The sequence below is a fragment of the Diceros bicornis genome, unplaced genomic scaffold (genome assembly GCF_020826845.1).
Source record: "Diceros bicornis minor isolate mBicDic1 unplaced genomic scaffold, mDicBic1.mat.cur scaffold_124_ctg1, whole genome shotgun sequence".
Classification (NCBI taxonomy): Eukaryota; Metazoa; Chordata; class Mammalia; order Perissodactyla; family Rhinocerotidae; genus Diceros; species Diceros bicornis.
Genome location: NW_026691044.1, coordinates 866,342 through 884,253, shown reverse-complemented (window position 1 = coordinate 884,253; position 17,912 = coordinate 866,342). Strand labels below are relative to the sequence as shown.

At 37.4% G+C, this 17,912-nt stretch overlaps 1 pseudogene; it reads right to left on the bottom strand.

Moving 5' to 3' along the window:
• Nucleotides 1-14,606, bottom strand: part of LOC131402540 (uncharacterized) — a 236,576-nt pseudogene extending 221,970 nt beyond the window's left edge.
• Between the last annotated feature and the right edge of the window lie 3,306 nt (nucleotides 14,607-17,912).

Here is a 17,912-nt window from a genome sequence, read left to right as displayed (position 1 = left end):
TAAGTCACTCATTTTCTGCTATTTATTAGCTACAGAACTTTCCACACGGGAACCTATGAGCTATCTTTTAAAAAACAATCATTGGTCTTTTTCATTTCTAAAAGTATAGACTTCTGTTATAGTTGAATACTTTTATTCAGGAAAACACTATTTCTGAATATTTGGGGATCTGATTTTTGCCATAGAGGCCCTACACAAAATGACAACCACGGCATTCTAAATGTAAGCAATTCTCAGTGACATAATCAGTACATTTCACTATCCTAATAATACAAAAACACATGATAACTTTGTAATAACAATAACAACCAATATTAGCCAATGAATGTCATATGGTAGGACCTGGATCAGAAAATGGCCTGAATGAGATATTGCACAGGCTCTCTGCTGGGGGTGGAGAGCAAGTGAGGGCCCACACCCCCAGATACATCAGCTGAAGCACAAGGAAGGATCGCTTAACTCACACACATGACCTAGGAACAGAGACAGTCCCTTTAGCCTGAATCAAATGCACGCTTGTGTGCTCACACACACACACACACACACACCCCTCCTATAGACTTCTGACCTGGGAAGATCTCATGTCTTTTCAAGATGAATCATAATCAAAAGGGATCCAGCATAGGACCTATGTCAAAAACCACTAGTACATAGAAGGAAAGGAACAGAAATAAAAAAGCAAATGACAAAAGTTTTGCTATAGAGCAGGTGAAAATGGAGACAAAGGATTTTCCCAATCACTCAAAAAAAATAAATTTGTAAGTGTCTTTATTTAAAAAGAGCTCTAAGCAGAAGGGGCCCAGCAAGGAATATGATGACAAAAAAAATAGACGAAATATGAGCTGGAGGAAAGAGTGAGCCTGGACACTACAGTTAAAATTGAGCATGTATAGAATTTTTTTTTTCTACCCTCATCCTGGACATTGAGGACTCTACGGAGCAAGGCTCCTGCCCCATGGAACAGAGTCCACAAAATGGCTTTCACTCCCTCATTTTCCTTGCTGTAAAATATATAAGAAATAAAATCAGAGTTCTCCTTTTGTAATCATATCCCAGAAGGGTTGAGCCAGCAATTTATGCAAACCTGTGTTTTTCTTGTCTGCAAAACTGCGCGTGAGAACATTTCACCGTGTCTAGACAGCATTAGATGATATGACGATCAGCACCGGGTTATTTTAACCTTGACTCCAATTTGGGAGACAGGAATCCATGGGGAGGGAGATAAGTTTCCAATGCTCTTTCCAACCAATTATGTTACTTTTGAGTTGTGTGTGCTCTGAGAGCAAGCGGGACGATAAACAAATAAAAATGAAAATAAAAATAATTTTCAAAAAAGAAATAACTCACGATGTGACATAACTTTCACCTACTGGTTTTCTCTTGTCTGTCTGCTGGAGCGCTCACTTTGAGAAGGGGGGAGCCCCAAGTTGTCGTCGACACCAAGAGAAAAAGCAGAAGACCCTGCTTCTAGATTTTGTGGTCTAGAAAGAGAGAAGGAAATAAGCATTCATCCATTACTTTCACCCCGCTGCCTCAGCCTCCTCACTCGGACAGTGCTCAAGTGGATCCGTAATATTTTGAGATTTAAGTTTCTGGCGTACAGAATTTCTGAATCCTAAGGGAAATTGAAAATGGACGGCAGCAATTTCCTTCTGCTTTTTACGCGGAAAAGGTGCTAAAACCAAAACATGAATATTGAAAAGGAAAGAACTCTTAAATGTAGACACATTAACCTAAATATGTAAAGGAAAAGACTCCTAAGTAAAACACTAGTTTTAAGCAACTTTAAAGGTAGAAATTATCTTCTCTCCATAGCAGTGTTTCTATATCCTCCCAAAATTCTAGAAAATATTCACATGGAAATGTGACTCGTCAATGGCTGATGTAATAGCGGTGGCCCTAACCCGGAATTCCACTACACTCATAATGCCCCATCATCATCTGTCCCTGTGCTGCTCCGGTCAGCAACAAATAGGAAAAAAGACATATAAAATTAAGTGCAAAGTATAGAAAATTGTTTAGATATTTAGTAATAGCAAAAACAACAAGATGTACATCAAGATACATGAATTCCACTGGAGATAAGCACATACTGACGCCAATAAAAACATTAGGCTTTTGGGGTCCGCCTGGTGGCACAAGCTGTTAAGTGCGCGCGCTCTGCTGCGGCGGCCTGGGGTTCGCAGGTTCGGATCCCCGGCGTGCACCGACGTATTGCTCGTTAAGCCATGCTGTGGCGGAGTCCCATATAAAGTGGAGGAAGATGGCCACGGTTGTTAGCTCAGGACCCATCTTCCTCAAGAAAAAAGGGGAGGATTGGCATCAGATGTTAGCTCAGGGTTAGTCCTCCTCACAAAAAAAAATAAAATAAAATACTAGGCTTTTTTTCTTTTATGTTCTTTCTTATTTGTGTTAAACAGTGAAATAATAATTATGGTACATTTTAATGAAGATGAGAAATAAATAAAAATATTTTCAAAATATAATACAGATAGTGATATCTTAAGGAAGTTTAAATTTTAAAGGATCAAGATGGATATGATAGATATTTGTCCAATGTCCAAATCATTATGTTACTTTTTCCAAATGAATACCCATTTTTTGGTCATCTCTACATAAGGAATAAAAATTAACTAAACGAGTAATCAGAGATATCATGGTATAGCGCAAAGAGCATGGCCTTTGGAATGAGACAGTGTAAGTTTCCGCCCCTTACTTAGCCATGTAAACTTAGGCAAGGTATTTAACTCCTCTGAACCATAATTTCCTAGTATGTACCAGAGATTATGATCCCATTTTTTTAGGATCAAAGGAAAGATTCAGATTAGGAAAAAAGCTCCTAGCACAGAGCCTAGCACACAGTGAGTGACGGCTGCCTAGCTATTTATAAATGTGTATGTGTGCATATATGTAACAAGCAATAAAAAGATTCTCTCTACCTTCCTTTCTCTTTCTCCTCCTCACTTCATCTCTTCCTCACTTCCTTTTTTTCTGCAACAAGTGAAACTATCTGACGCATAAAGAGAAAGTATCGTGGGAAAGTACCTCCTTTTTCTCTTAAACTATACACGAGCTGTGGTTTGAAAAGCAACAGCCTCCCCAACTCTCTTTTTATCCTCTAGGAATGTAAACATATTTTTTGTTGCTAACATCTGGTCTTTCTCAATGTCTCACTAAGTCCTGTTGTGGAAAAAATAGGAGAAATTGAGCTTTGACTCAGATGGGGTTAAGAAAGGGAAGTTAAAAGGATACCAGGATTCAAACCCCTGGAGTGTCACTCCCAAAACAGTTTCCAGAGTATAATCTTTGGAAAATTTCGCGGTGAAAGATTCTGGAGGAAGACTTTTTTAAGAGACACATTCAAATGCCTCGGACCCATAGGGGTGCCAGGGAACTGACGCAGCTGGTCATTTCATGAACCATTTAAGTGAGAACACTTGGTAGCTACATACAGATATTTCTGCCAACTCAATTCACCAACAGAAATATTTTCCTGACTTTATGCAGAAGCCTCTTCTGCCCATTAACCATAGGACGGATATGAGACTTCCCCTTCTATATCATTCAGCTGCTCAGTGCGACATCTCCCAGCAACACTCGAGACTTTTTAACACCAACAGAGATCACAAGACTGCCAACTGAATTCAGAGGAGAAACTCCTGAATCTGTATTTTGGGATAGGATTGGGGACACTAGGCTACTCTAGAGTGGACAACCATTTTTAATATATATTTTATATAATAGCTAACATCTATTTAGCACCATGTGCCAGGCACTGAGCTAAGTACTTTACAGGTACTGATTTTTCACAGTAACTCCATGGGGTAGGCACTACAATCTTCTCCATTTAACAGATGGCAAAATAGAAGCCTAAGAAGTTCAGTAAACTGCAAGAAGCTCTCATGTATCAGTAAGCAATAGAGTCAAAATTCTACTCCAGGTGTGTCCAACCCCAACATCCATTCTGTTAACCATTAGAAATGGATTAAGAGAGACCATTACTCCAGAAAGCCAAGAGTGAAGAAAGGATTGAGGTGGCGCGGTAGAGAGGTGGGGTAGTGATGCTTCCTTATCCTGAACTCAAACCAGTTATATAGTTGCTCATTGGGAAGCTAAATCTTTTATATTAAATGTATATGGTACAGATGAATGTAACCCCATCTTGTTGAAAGAGTACGACTGGACATATACACCTTTGACAGTAACTGGTGTGAGTGTACTTACTTCCGAAATGCATCCTTCTTTTTATTTAGTTGTTTGGTAGGCAGCTCCTGCCTCAGCTTCTGTATTATCCAAATCACAGATACACATAGATGGGTCTCCATGAGGTTTTCATGCAGTGCCTCTAAATAGATTTGAGATGAGAAGAAAACAATCCACCACCCCAACACACGCACACACTTCTCTACCTTGGGGAGGGAGAAGAACACTGAGCATACCAATTCTGAAGAAATCTTCAATCTCATACTGCTTAGCCTCTCTGACTGTAATCACTTTATTGCTTTGGATGGGTGAGGGAATAAGTTTCGAGCACCAGATTCAGGCCATCTCCTTTGTAAGTCATGTCTCAGTTGTCTTTCCTACCTTGTTGTGTGTGTGGGAGTAAATAGGATCTGTCTTCTTGGAGATTTGGCCAAACCTGAGATCACAAGAGTTCTATGTGAACATCAGTTGCTCCCCAAAAAAGAAAAGAAAACTTGAACTCTTTTATTCAACAATAAATCCATCTTCTTATCTCTACCATTTCATAAACTTCACTTTTTCCTTGCTGGTTATACAACAGTAGATCTGTGATGGGAGTAATGACTTCCATTGTAAACCTATGCAAATGAATTCCAAGTGTGCTGTCAGATGATGAAAGGAAAAATGATGACAATTTTATTCTACTTGTTCTAGAGTAAACAGTGGTAAACTAATTACACGATACACCTCAACTGAATATCTATGAATGGAGGAAAAGTCTCTGATTACTGGTTTTGTCTTTATTTCTATTTGATAAATTACATTTAATTATGGTGTAATTAGACAACACCTTTAGCATTAAAAATATAAGCCATGTAATAAGGTATAATTTCTGAGAACAGCATAAATTCTAATGACTGTAAATAAAGAGACCACATGATAACTCCGTGAATTCATCAGAACAGTTCGGTTTATATATTTTTTAAAAAGATTGCTTTGCATAATATGGAACTTTATTCAAAGTGTCAATTCTAGAATTCTTTATGAAAAAGCAATTGAAGAAATCAGTCTTACATGCAAATGCATTTTATAATAGATAGAATCTACCCACTAAATGAAGCCTTGGAAATTAAAAAAATTACCCACCAAATTCTCCTCTAATTGAAGCAACTAGTAATTAAATCAAGTGCTTAACTAGTTAATTACAATTAAACAGTAAATTTCAAAGCCTCTCGAAGTTGACATTGAGCCAGGAATTGCCTATGTCTCTTCAGTCCCCTCACAACCCCCCACTGCTTTCCTGCATTTCACGTCCAAGTCAGCAGGGTGAGATATCTGGAAACCACTTCCAGCAAGGTCCATTAGTCCAAGGATATTTCTATAAATCTTTTTGATCAAAATACAAGAAAATGACACTGACTGCTATTCATAACTCACTTTCATATTCTGTTATGTAAATATGTGCAGACTTGGCTGTTGGCAGTAACAATGGTGACTCCAAATCTTGCTACCTTACCAGATTAGAGGCAAAGGGGCAGAGGAGAGAAGGGCACCTTGGTACCTTTCATCCAACTGCTCATCTATACTTTTCCTACCTCTTATCTATTTGGAAGTGAAGAAAACATTTACTCCATGCCATGTAACATTTGGGGACCAAAGACAAAACTTCCAGAATACATCAGAAATTATATCTTCTTTTGCAAGTCTTGGCATGAAAGTTCTAACATTGCTCTCTTTGGTCACTTTATAGTTATAAATTTCCTGTTGAATGCTAGCTCTAAAAAGCCTCTATACTATACTCTCTCCTTTCAATTTATTATTCTACGGTGATCAGAAAGTCTCTACTGAAAATGATATTTAAAATTCATGCCACTGCCATCTGGAATGCATGCCTCATTAACTGAAGATTCTGGATCATGGTCTCAATCTCCATTCCAACTCTTACGTTTGTCTTAGATGATTCTAAGGCAATGTCGCTGACCCAAATTACACAGCAGTCTTGCATCACCACCTTGTTGTCTCCAAGATCTCCACTTTACCTCATCTGTTGACTCCTCTGGGCGCCCTCTGGACACTGTCATCTACAAAACTTTCCCAGCTTTGCAATACTAAATTCAAATATCATCCTCCCTGAACACATCTGCCTCTCCTTCTGTCTTGTTTCCTGAACCATTTCTGCTACATCTGTTCTCCTAACACACTGGGACTATTAATCCACCAACCCCTCTCTTTCTTCCTGTATATCAGTTCCCTGTTTCATAATATTGTTCCTGAATAAAGAAGGTAATGTGATATGGCAATAGTTCCTATTCAGACAAGACACTGAGGTAAGCATCTCCAGCTATTGAGAGAAGTAACCAAGGAGAGAGAGAGAATGAGAAGAATAAAGACAAAAGGTGGATTTAACTGTCCTTTTCCCCCAACCAATTGGTATTGAACTCCTCTATCAACAAGCCATCTGAGAAAGATGAAGACAAGACTCCTTGAGATGAAGAGAAACATTCACAAAAAGAATTTTGAACTTTGAATTCATGGGATATGTGTTCCCAAAGAGACTATTTTAAAATACAAGATTCAGTTATCTTTAATCAGCAAATTTACTTTACTATCCTTAGTGGAAATGGGAGGTCCAGCTCAAGATGAGTTCAGGACTGAAAAATTCAGATACACTTTTTTACTTTGAAGTCATTGTGTGTAATTCCAGCCTACCAATTACAGTCTGTTGTTATTAGTTTAGTCATTCTTTTACTAATACTCTGAACACAATTTTCCCGTTGTCCTTTAGTTACACCTCTCCCAACACCCTAATCCAGGACGTAGCCAACCATCTGTCTCTCCTGTGCAAGCTGTGAGGCTGATGGGAAAGTTCACACATCTGAGATTAAAACCATTGCAAACTGACTGGGACTTCAATCCTGCCCAGGAATCCTGCTAGGTTTCTCTTGTCGACTCTCTCTCACCTCCTGTCATTTCTCTCTCTCCCAAGAGATTATCTCACTGCCTACATTTATCTATATATTTCACAGAGACTATAGAAGCCTTCAGAAGATAACCCAACTTTGCACCACCATACCCATAAGCCTACCTGAAATTGCTCTCTTCTTTTCCACTTTCTCTCCCATTACAAGAGATGAGGTATCGTGGGAGGAGGTCATCAAGCGGATGTGAACAACTGGTTGACCCATCAGCTGGACCAGCAATCGGAGGCTCCTTACCCCCTCCTCTGCCCTTGGGATGTGTGTTCTGCCCACCGTTCCCACACTAGGAGTCATTTCAAGGACACAGCCTTGAGAGAGTAATATGTTGCTGAGACCATCTGGACGGTATACATGACTGAACCCTGTGAAGGCCTCTATATAAACTTTTAAGATTCTGGTGGGCAGTTGCAGGTATCTACTTGTCTTGGGGCCTCCCAAGACAAGCCTCACATGTAAGATTCCTTGCTTATTAAAACTGCCACCTACCAATCTGGAGTAGTCTGCCTCTTTCTTCAGGCTCTCCCTGCCCTCTGCATATGGGGGCCAGTTTTGAGTTGCATCTGGGGATCTCCTGAGGTTGTGGACCAACAGGTATCTCCATTCTCCAAGAAAAGAAATATTTCGATTTCAAAGAAAACTCCCGAATACTAACCTAGCTTCTCCTTCTCTTCGTAGGCAATCCCCTTTAAGGAGTTTTTTATTCTTAATAGTCTTCAGTGCTCTCCTTTCCTTTCTCTCCTATCTTCTCTAATCTGAAAATCTGTCCCATCACACAACTGACAACCTCCCTGTGCTCTAGAACTTCAGGGACCAGGTATAAGGCAACTGAGAAAAGTATCAACTTCTGTTTTGTTCTCATACAGCTGCCATAACCATCCACGGGAAACCTTACAAGTTGAAGAGCACAGCAAGAATGCCGAGTGTACACACATCTTGTACAATGACAGCTGCTTCTCTCCCCACACCTCCCCTCTCCATGCCTCCAACTTCTCCTCATTCCCCAACTCCTGCAAAATTTCCTTTGTGCTGATACAAGAACTTTCTTACTTGACTGTTGTCTTCATTGTGTTGTGGTTCTTCTCATCCACATATCCTTACCGTGATGGAAGAATACGTCTTCACACTTGGCAGAGTTCCAACATCAGACTTTGTGGGCCAAGCTATAATTTTGACTAGGTCTTTAACTATCCAAAAATGGGAATATTACCTGAAAAACATGTTAACTTGTGAATTTTACCTAGTCATAGATTAAATACAATTCGTTTAAGTCACACGTTTACAACGCTTACACATTGCACCACAGAGATCACCTCTCACTAGGGTCACCACCAACAAGCGTGTTCTAAATCCAGAAGGAACTTTTATTATTATTACTTGACTTGACTTTACAGAGGTATTTGACACAGTCCATTACGCGTTCTTATGTACTCGTCATTTTACAAGCAAACAAAACACCTCAATTCTGTGACCATGTGACCACACCCTCCCCTGACATTCTCCTCTGTCCTAAGCCACTCTTTTCAGGCTCCTTTCTCAGCTCTTCCTCCTCAATTTGACTATTAATATTTGATTTGTACACGGCTCTAAAGTAAACCTCGTTTTCTTCTCACTCTGTGTTCTGTGCCCAGATTGTCTCACTCCGTCCACAGGCTTTAATTTTTATCTATGCATTGATTATTCCCAAATGTTTTATCTATAGCCCAAATTATTTTTCTGAGCTCAGATCCACACACAGACATCTAAAATTCACGATATGCAAAATCAAACTCATCATTCCCCCCTTCCCCCTCCAAAAACAGACTTCTCCATTATTCTTTATTTCAGTTATAGCACTAGCCTTTACCTAACTGTTAAGCCAGAAATCTGAGGTACTGTTTTATGAATACATGTGTGTATCTGAGAACATAAAATAGATTTCTTAACTTGAGTTGCATTCAGAAAAATGTTTGAAGGCCAAATTTAACATATAAAGTGCTTAGGAAAGTGTCTGACACACAGTAACTATTGTAAAATGTTAGTAATTATTTTAACTATTGTCATTAAACCCTCATTCTTCTTCACTGTCCCTTCACAGCCAATGCATCACCAAATCTTCTTGTTTTATTTCATAAACATACCTTTATCTCATCTACTTTCCTCCAAGGCTTCTGCACTGGCCTACTCTAAACTGCTATGTCTCTCACCCAGCCCACTATAACAGCCCCCTAACTGCTCTTCTGATGACCACTCTTGCCCCTCCTCAGATTCTTCCCCATCCGGCCTCCAGGTTGACCTGTTCGTGAAACCAATGTGATCCAGTCCACACCTCTCCCTCCTCCATTAGCATCTTTCAAAAAATTCATTATTAATATGGTCTATATAGCTTTGGTTTATATGCATATCGATTCACTCATCACTCTCCCACTCTGCCAATATATTCCAGCTATACCGTCCCTTCTCTCGGTTTCCTGATCTCACCAAATTCCTTTCCAATTCTGGGCTTCTGCACCTCTGTTTTCTCTGCCTAGAATACAACCGTACACTGCCACCCATCCCCTACTTTTTGCCTAACTACGTTCTACTTATTTTCTTAGTCTAAGTTTATAGTTTAAAGTTTACATTCTCCAGGAAGCTTTACCTGATATCTTTCAATTAGTAAATTCCAAACCATACATCATGGCCCACAGTGTGTTATGGAATCAACTCAGTGTATCTATAACCAGTATTTTTCAAAAAGTGTTATGTTATGGTGTGAATTGGGAGGGGTGGGATGGATAGGATGGATACATAACGCATTACATGCAGTTAAGGTAAAGTACTATTTTAGAAATTTGTGTGTGTGTGTTGGTGATGAAAGAGAGTACATTTTTCTCACTGATTCACATTCAAAAATAAGTTTAAAAGCACAAGTTTGAAAACCACTCTTCTAAGTGATATTCATCATTTATTTCTTTTTATAACACCAGCGTTTGCCTTTTAGTAAAATGAACACACTCAGGCTGTTATCTGTACATATCTGCAGCAGAAGTGTTTGTCTTACATAAAATTTAGGAAGTAAAGTATGCTAAGACTTAACCTCCATTAAATAATGTGTCAAAACATAACCTCCATTAAATAATAGATTATTTTCTAAAGTTGGGCCCTCATCACTGAGGGTTTCTTTTTTCAGCACCTATCATAAAGCCATAAAATGAGGAACATAAGGATGGATCTTTTGCTACAGGTGCTGCTACCCCTGCTAATTTCAGGTTCAGCAACCACATAAACCCGGGCCGGCAGGCAGACATGCCAGAGTTCCAATGCCTTCTCTGTTGGCTGCCAGTTTAAAACTTTTTGCAAGTTACATAACTCTTTGAAGTTTTTTGTTTCCTCATCTATTTTTTGGAGATGACACTCTGCCTTATTGAGTTATAAATGTTAAATGGGACAACATGCACTTAGAATAGTGTCTTTCAAGTGTCAGGCCTTTAATAAATGTTGGTTCCATTCCTCTTCTCTATTTCTTTTCCTTCTCCAATCCCTAGATGTTGTTCCTTTTCTAAGTACAGTCAGCATCCTGAGACTACTGGCTTGGTCTCCTAACAATGGCTTTTCTAACATATAATATGTGATCCTATTTCACACTTATTTGCTAATGTAATTGTAATGTAATCAAATTAATTTCAATTACAATATAAGCCAAACTAATGACATCATGAAGTTTTTAATTTTTTTCATCTTATTCATATTCTCTTCTATTCTCCTATTTATAGCTGAGCAGGCCACCCATTTGGACAATCTCTCTCAGTGATTCTACGATTCACATTCAAATATTCCAAGTCAGGTGTGGAAATGTGGAATCTCTTCTGTATAAATCGGACTGTTTGCTATACAATGTAGGTGTGCTGTCACTTTCTAGCAGATTATGCCCATGGGTTGAGGGAAAATAAAGTGTGTCTCAAAAGGAAGATCTTATTACGGCTCCACCAAAATGTGCTGTATGAAATAACTGAAATGGACATCATGATTTGATTGACCTAACAAAAGTTACTATTTTACTCATCCTCAGTTCAGGACTAAAGAATCTATCATCATTTCTTAGAGTGTCCATGAAATTCTATACAGATAACCTATTAAAGAAATAAGATGAGGAAAAAAAGATAGATATTTAACAACTCAATGGAAGTTGTAAGACAAGAAGCATTTCAAATACTAATAAAAGTCTCATTAAAATAACGATAACTGTAGTTAGTAATTTAAGGAAAGTGGGATTGAAAAAGCTTGATTCTCTTCTGTACACCTGGTTGCATTGATTTCACATGTCCCTCAACGTGGAAGACATACAGAAGAAATGAACAAAAGTGAATTAACCACAACTAATTCCCAAAATATCCCCAGAAATTCATATTAAAGCCTCAAGCATCAATACTAATTCTTTAAAGTTTGTTTCTTGCCTTTTAAATAAAACTCTTTTCATCCAGACATGCCTCTGTGTCTGGATGTCAAAAAGAAAAAGAAAATTGAACATAATAGTTTTAAGAGACATAACTTTGAAAGCAGCATCATCTTTTGAGCAATCTACTCCTCAATTTGTAACAACTCGGATTTTCTAAATGTGCTTATTTCATAAGATGTTGAAACATTTCTAAAGCCTGGTAACAATATTTATTCAAGTCTACATAGTCTTTATTTTAGAAAGTGTTAGGCAGTTTGCTCTTGAACAAGGTCATGCATTTTAAAAGCTGCTGTATAGAGAATAGGTAATAAGCATAACCACAATTTCTCTTTATGTTAGACATATTCATAAATAAAATAATGCTTCATAATTTAAAGTATCTCCATTTTATTATTATTATTTGTTATATGTTATCAGCAACAAATTCATGTGGGGTCCGGAATCCTCACTTTTTATAAGAAAAATATAAAGAGATATTCCTTGAGTGATTTTCCTAAGAGAGAAAACAAATCCTGGTCTCAATTTTTTAAGTCTGTAGTAACTAAGTAGGTGTCTGCTCTGTGAACTGAATACAGAATTCAGGTTTCTATAAACAAAAAGTTCTGTTAGAATTAGAAAAAAAAATTATGGTATTATTTCTAAGTTGACTTGCTAAATCGTTGTCATTATACACCTCCATCTGACTCATCTATCTTACGTACTTTATTTCAGTTTTCTCCTAGGTTCTGTTATCTAACTCCAGAAATCAGAAAGAGGCACCAGAATCATAATTCTAGATAGAAATTTGACAAAATTCTCTTTTGTAAAAATATTGAATTTGAATATATATATATATTCTATGTCTTTTATCTAATCCCAGGAACTGGAAAATCTCTTAATTTGTGAAAGACTGCATCCAGTTACACAAAACGAAAACATCGGTTTTGCTAAGTTTTGAATTAAATTTTCCCAGTGAAAAACTAAACTAATCAAGAGTGAATTTTTTAAATGATTTTTGCCACAATTCCTCATTTGGGGAATAAAAATCAGGTCTCTGAAATTTATACTTTAAAAACTATAATATGTCTGGGGCCAGCCCGGTGGCGCAAGCAGTTAAGTGCATGCACTCCACTGTGGCAACCCGGCGTTCGCTGGTTTGGATCATGGGCGCTCACCAACGCACAGCTTGGCAGGCCATGCTGTGGTGGTGTCCCATATAAACTGGAGGAAGATGGGCATAGATGTTAGCCCAGGGTCAGTCTTCCTCAGCAGGAAAAAAAAGGGGAGGATTGGCAGATGTTAGCATAGGGCTGATCTGCCTCACACACACACACACACACAAAAATATATATATATAATGTCTGAAAATTAATGATCAAACAATGTTTTTGTTTCCCAGATGGCTAACAGATAATTTTGGTTATTTTCTCTTGGGTCTGAACTGAACCATCTTTAACCACTATCAAAATTCTCACCTACTCCTTATACATCAATTATTAATATGGAAAGTAAAAAGGGGGAGAGAAAAACTAACATCATTGAAGTTTATAACTAGGAAGTTGTCATTATGCTGAACATTTTATATTTCTTATTATATTTATTATATATTACAGAAAATAAAAATTAATCAAGTAATATGTAATAATAGTAGTTTTAAGTCATTTGCAAAGAATTAGAGTTTCACCTTAGATTTCTAAAACGTGATCTCTCTCTCAACATCACTTCCATCACCAGTGAAATATTTTGACGTTGTACTAGAATCATGTAACATAAGTCATTTTCACTTCTTGTCCTCAGTAGCATTGAAATATGTATATTTTAAATTAATTATATTTCAATTAATTTTGACTTGCAGCTTCTTTTCTATCACAATGAATTCAGAAAGTTAATTAACTTGATGACAAGATATAAAAACAGCATTAGGCAAAAGGCCCTTATCTAAAACCATAAAAGAAATAAAATGTCATCCGTCATTTCAATTCATTGTACCTTATCACTTAACTATCAAATGATATAGTTCTGACATTTAGAAGAAAGATGATGTGCATAATAAATGTCAGGGCTTTTTTCCCCTCCAAATACAACTTTATTTTCAAAAAGCATAACAACAAAATGCAGGTGTCATGTAATTTGTTCTTCTTTTCACATGGTAAGCTTTGCCTAGAAACAAGCATCAGCCAAACCTGATATCTGTTGCCTAGCAACCATCTGACAATTGTATGACTTAGATGACCTGGATATATTTCTGACTGTTAACGCTTACACAACTGAGTTACTTAAACACTTAAAAACTCTTAGGGTTCCCTGGTCAAGAATATTGAAATGAAATTTAATTTTAACCTGCAATTATTTAATTAGGTTGATTTTTCTTATTGAAGGAATTAAAGAATTAGAATAAACACGGTAAAGAGTTCTAAAAACAGCAATAAATTATTTAAAAAAACATTGAATAATGGCTTGAATTTTCTCATCTAGTAGGCTTAAGAATAAAAAGTACACTGAGTATCTCTTGTAATTAAAGCCTCGGTTTCTACCTTTATCATCTAATTTATATGCATCTATGTTTTCCCAAAATTTCAATGTCACAAAAAATTCTGAAAAATAAGATCATTGACATTAGTTCAGCTTTGTCAATAACAAACTTCTCCAGTGCTTAAAGCAAAAATTATAAAGCTAAACAAAGAGAAGTTAATCTGCCTGGCATTCAGGCAAACATATTAATCTCTAATATAAATATGAAGCAATAAAATTAAGGATTGCATCTGTTAAAAATAGTTAGACTTCCAAAAAATACATTTACTGCATATATTGTGTAAGCACTAGCAAATGAGGGATAAAGAGACAAAGAAGAAAAAGACTCAAAGTTTTTGCAAAACAGTGACATTTAAATAAGTACAATTTTCCCACTTCTTGAGGCTAAAAAGTACTCAAATGCTTTGCTGAACTCTCTGACAACACTGTGTCTTTAAAATGTTAATTTCCACTTGTAGGAACCAAGTGTTTAAAGTTCTTCCAACAAATTGAAGTAATTATAAGCAAAATAATTTTTATCACATTAGTCAAACTACTATTAAATTTTATATGGATTGCAGTAGGCAAAAAAAAGTGTGTGTCTGTCTATATACAGTAATTAAGAACAAAACTAACTGGGTACTTGTATATTTAAATTTTAAAATTATTAATGCATAGGATATCTTCCTATTATAATTGAATAAATTCACTATAAAAATCAATTTATTAAACCCTGAAATAAAAAGCAGACTCATTTGTAAATGGGCCAAATGTTTGCAATATTGGAAGATGGCCCCTACTCATTGCAGAGAAACACTGATTCTCCAGGGATAATTTATAATACAGTTGATTGGAAATGCTTCTATGAATATATGAAGTATCACTTTAAAAACAATGAAATCAATTTGTATCATTCAGGCAATTTATAAAGTCGTAAATGTAATTCAATTGATGGTTTTTAACTCAATGATATATTTAACTCAATGAAATAGCTTAAATTGTAGAACTTGGAAGGTAATGGGAGAAAAATTAAGATAACCATATGTCCCAAGAGTTTTGCATCAAATGGAAAAAGAAAGGATGGTAATTAAAAGAAAAATCAGAATCAAATCAGGATATTTGTTGTTATTTTTATAGAGAGAAAAAAGAATATTCTCAAAGATAGAGATGAAGAATAAGGGCAATAATAACAATGAAGAAAAAGGCACCATTTATAGAATGAGAGGATGATTTTTGTGGAAGTAAATCTGAGAAAAGTAAGGAAAGGAAAGGTTCCCTAGAGACGGAAGAACATCACCTGGTGTTGGGATTAAGGAGTGAAAGTTAGGGACTCCATTTATATACCGAGGTGAACATTGGGAAGGGAGGAGTATAGAGATGTAAGGTAAGTTTCATCTTTGCATTTCTCTTTACCCGGACATAGCGAGCTGGGTCTTTTCTGACCTTCTTAAAGATGAAGGAAAGACAAACAACCCTCCCATTACAAATGCTCCAGTGCCGTCTGACCAGTCTGTCCAGGAAAGACCTCTTCTGCAGCAGTCATGGCCGTGTTCCAGCTCTGCCCTGGGTATGAAAGCCCACCTGTGGGAGGGCAAGGAGGCCAATGCAACTGGGAAGGAGCCAAGAGCAGTTGGAGTGTCTTCACACAATCTGGTGGAAATGCCATTAAATTGTCCCTGCCTTGTTGCCGCAAACATCATACACTCTGTGCTTGTGCAAATCCAAAGGACATAGAACAGGAGGACGCTGATCCTGTAGGACAAGAAGGGAAAAGAAATTAACTTTAATGGATACAGACTTTATTCCAGCTGTTTGAAAATTGAACAGTTATGACCATTGAATTTTGGTATCAGATAAACCCAGATGCCAGTGTAGGCTTTGCAACCTGTGTGAACTTGGGCAAGTTATGGAATCTTTATGAGACAAGATATTCATTGCCAATTAAAAAGACCAATACCTTATTAAAATAAAATGAAATGATGTATGTAAAGCACTTAGGATACTGCCTGGCACATATTAAGTGCTTGAAAATAAAGGGGAAAAAATGTGTAATTGGGGGCTACAGGATCGAACAGATATTTTGCACTTATAAACACGTTCACAGATATTCCCATGATATGTAAATAAGAAATACAAGACTTTCATTTCACATCCACTCTGTACTCAATTTGAGTATATTAACTCATTTATAGTCTCAAAACTCTTTGTGAAGTAAACACAATTACTGTCACTTACTAAATGAGAAGCCTGTGATTAAAATATTTTTTGTAACTTATCAAAGTTGGCTCATCTAGCAATTTTTAGAATCTGTTTTGTGCCAAGTACTTCTCTAGATGTTCAGTATACAGAAGTCAATAACTAAGGCAAAATGAAGGCTGCCAGCACTAGTCTTCTAACCTGGGTCTTGTTATTCCAAATCCTCTGTTCCTTTCGTACGCTGCTTTCTAATTTGAAACAGCTAAATTGAATGCCCTTTTCCCTGGTGGTGAGCAACCAAGAGAATTCTAAGGTAGCCACAGTTTTAATCAGCATGAAATATCTAAACCACAGATCGAGTGGGTTTAGTGTATAAATCCCAGAGGAAAGTTAATGAAACCAGAATGTTGAATATTGTTACACATATATAGTCAGCCATAATTGGCCAACAGTAAATGTTGGTTTTATATAAGCAATCAAGCTAAAATAAGTATATAGTTTTAATGTTAGTAAGGATTCAGCTTAAAGGTTAATAGAATAGCTCATGCATTCAACGAATATTTATTGAACCAAAGTGTAATTCCTAACTCCTAAATTAGGAATTACAGAGGTAAAGATGAGCAAGACTTAGAGTCCTGTATGGGATGTAAGCAAGCAGGGAATGACCATGTAGTGTGGTATGGGCTACGATGGAGGAAAGCAGGGTGTTATGGAAGCAGATAAGAGAGTAAGAATGCAATCTCATCAGGACTTGGGGGCCACGGAAATTTTTCTTGAGAAAAGAGTATCCAGAATGAGACTAGAAGGGTGTGACAGCTAATTTTGTTTGTCGACTTGACTGTGCCACAGCGTGCCCAGATTTTTGGTTAGACATTATTCTGGGTGTGTCTATGAGGGTATTTGTGGATGAGATTAATGTTTGAATTGGTCGACTGAATAAAGCAGCTTGCTCTTCCCAGTGTGAGTGGGCCTCATCCAGTCCATTGAAGGCCTGAATAGAACAAAAGGGCAGAGTACAGGAGAATTCACTCTCTCTGTCTGTCTTTGGTCTAGGACATTGGACTTCTGCCTTTGGACCCTGACTCCAGCTAGAACTTACATCATCAGCTCTCCTGGGTCTCCAGCTTACTGACTACAGATCTTGGAACTTCTCAGCATCCAAAATCATGTGAGCAAATTCCTTATAACAAATCGTGTGTGTGTGTGTGTGTGTGTGTGTGTGCGCGCGCGCGGCGCGCGCACGTCTGTGTGTGTCTGTGTGTGTATCCTATTCGTTCTCTTTCTCTGGAGAACCCTAACTAAGATAAAAAGTGAATCATAAAGATGGAGTAGAGAGAGAAGTGTCTCAGGGAAAGAAAACGGTAGGGCAGAATCGCTGAAGCAGGATAGTGAATGAGCTGCTCCAGGAACCCGAAGAGGTTCAGTGGAGCTGTAGCAGGGAATGCTGGGAGGAAGAACACAGAGATGAGGCTGGAGAAGACAGCTGGAACAGGATCATAAAGGAAACTGTAACCCACGTTAAGGAGTTTTAACCTTAATTTTAGGGCAGGGAAATCCATCCACGTGTTTTAGGCATGGGAGTGAGGTGATATAAATAATTCTGTGCCTGCATTTTTATCCACACAAGAAACAGGCTAACCAAATAGCATGCT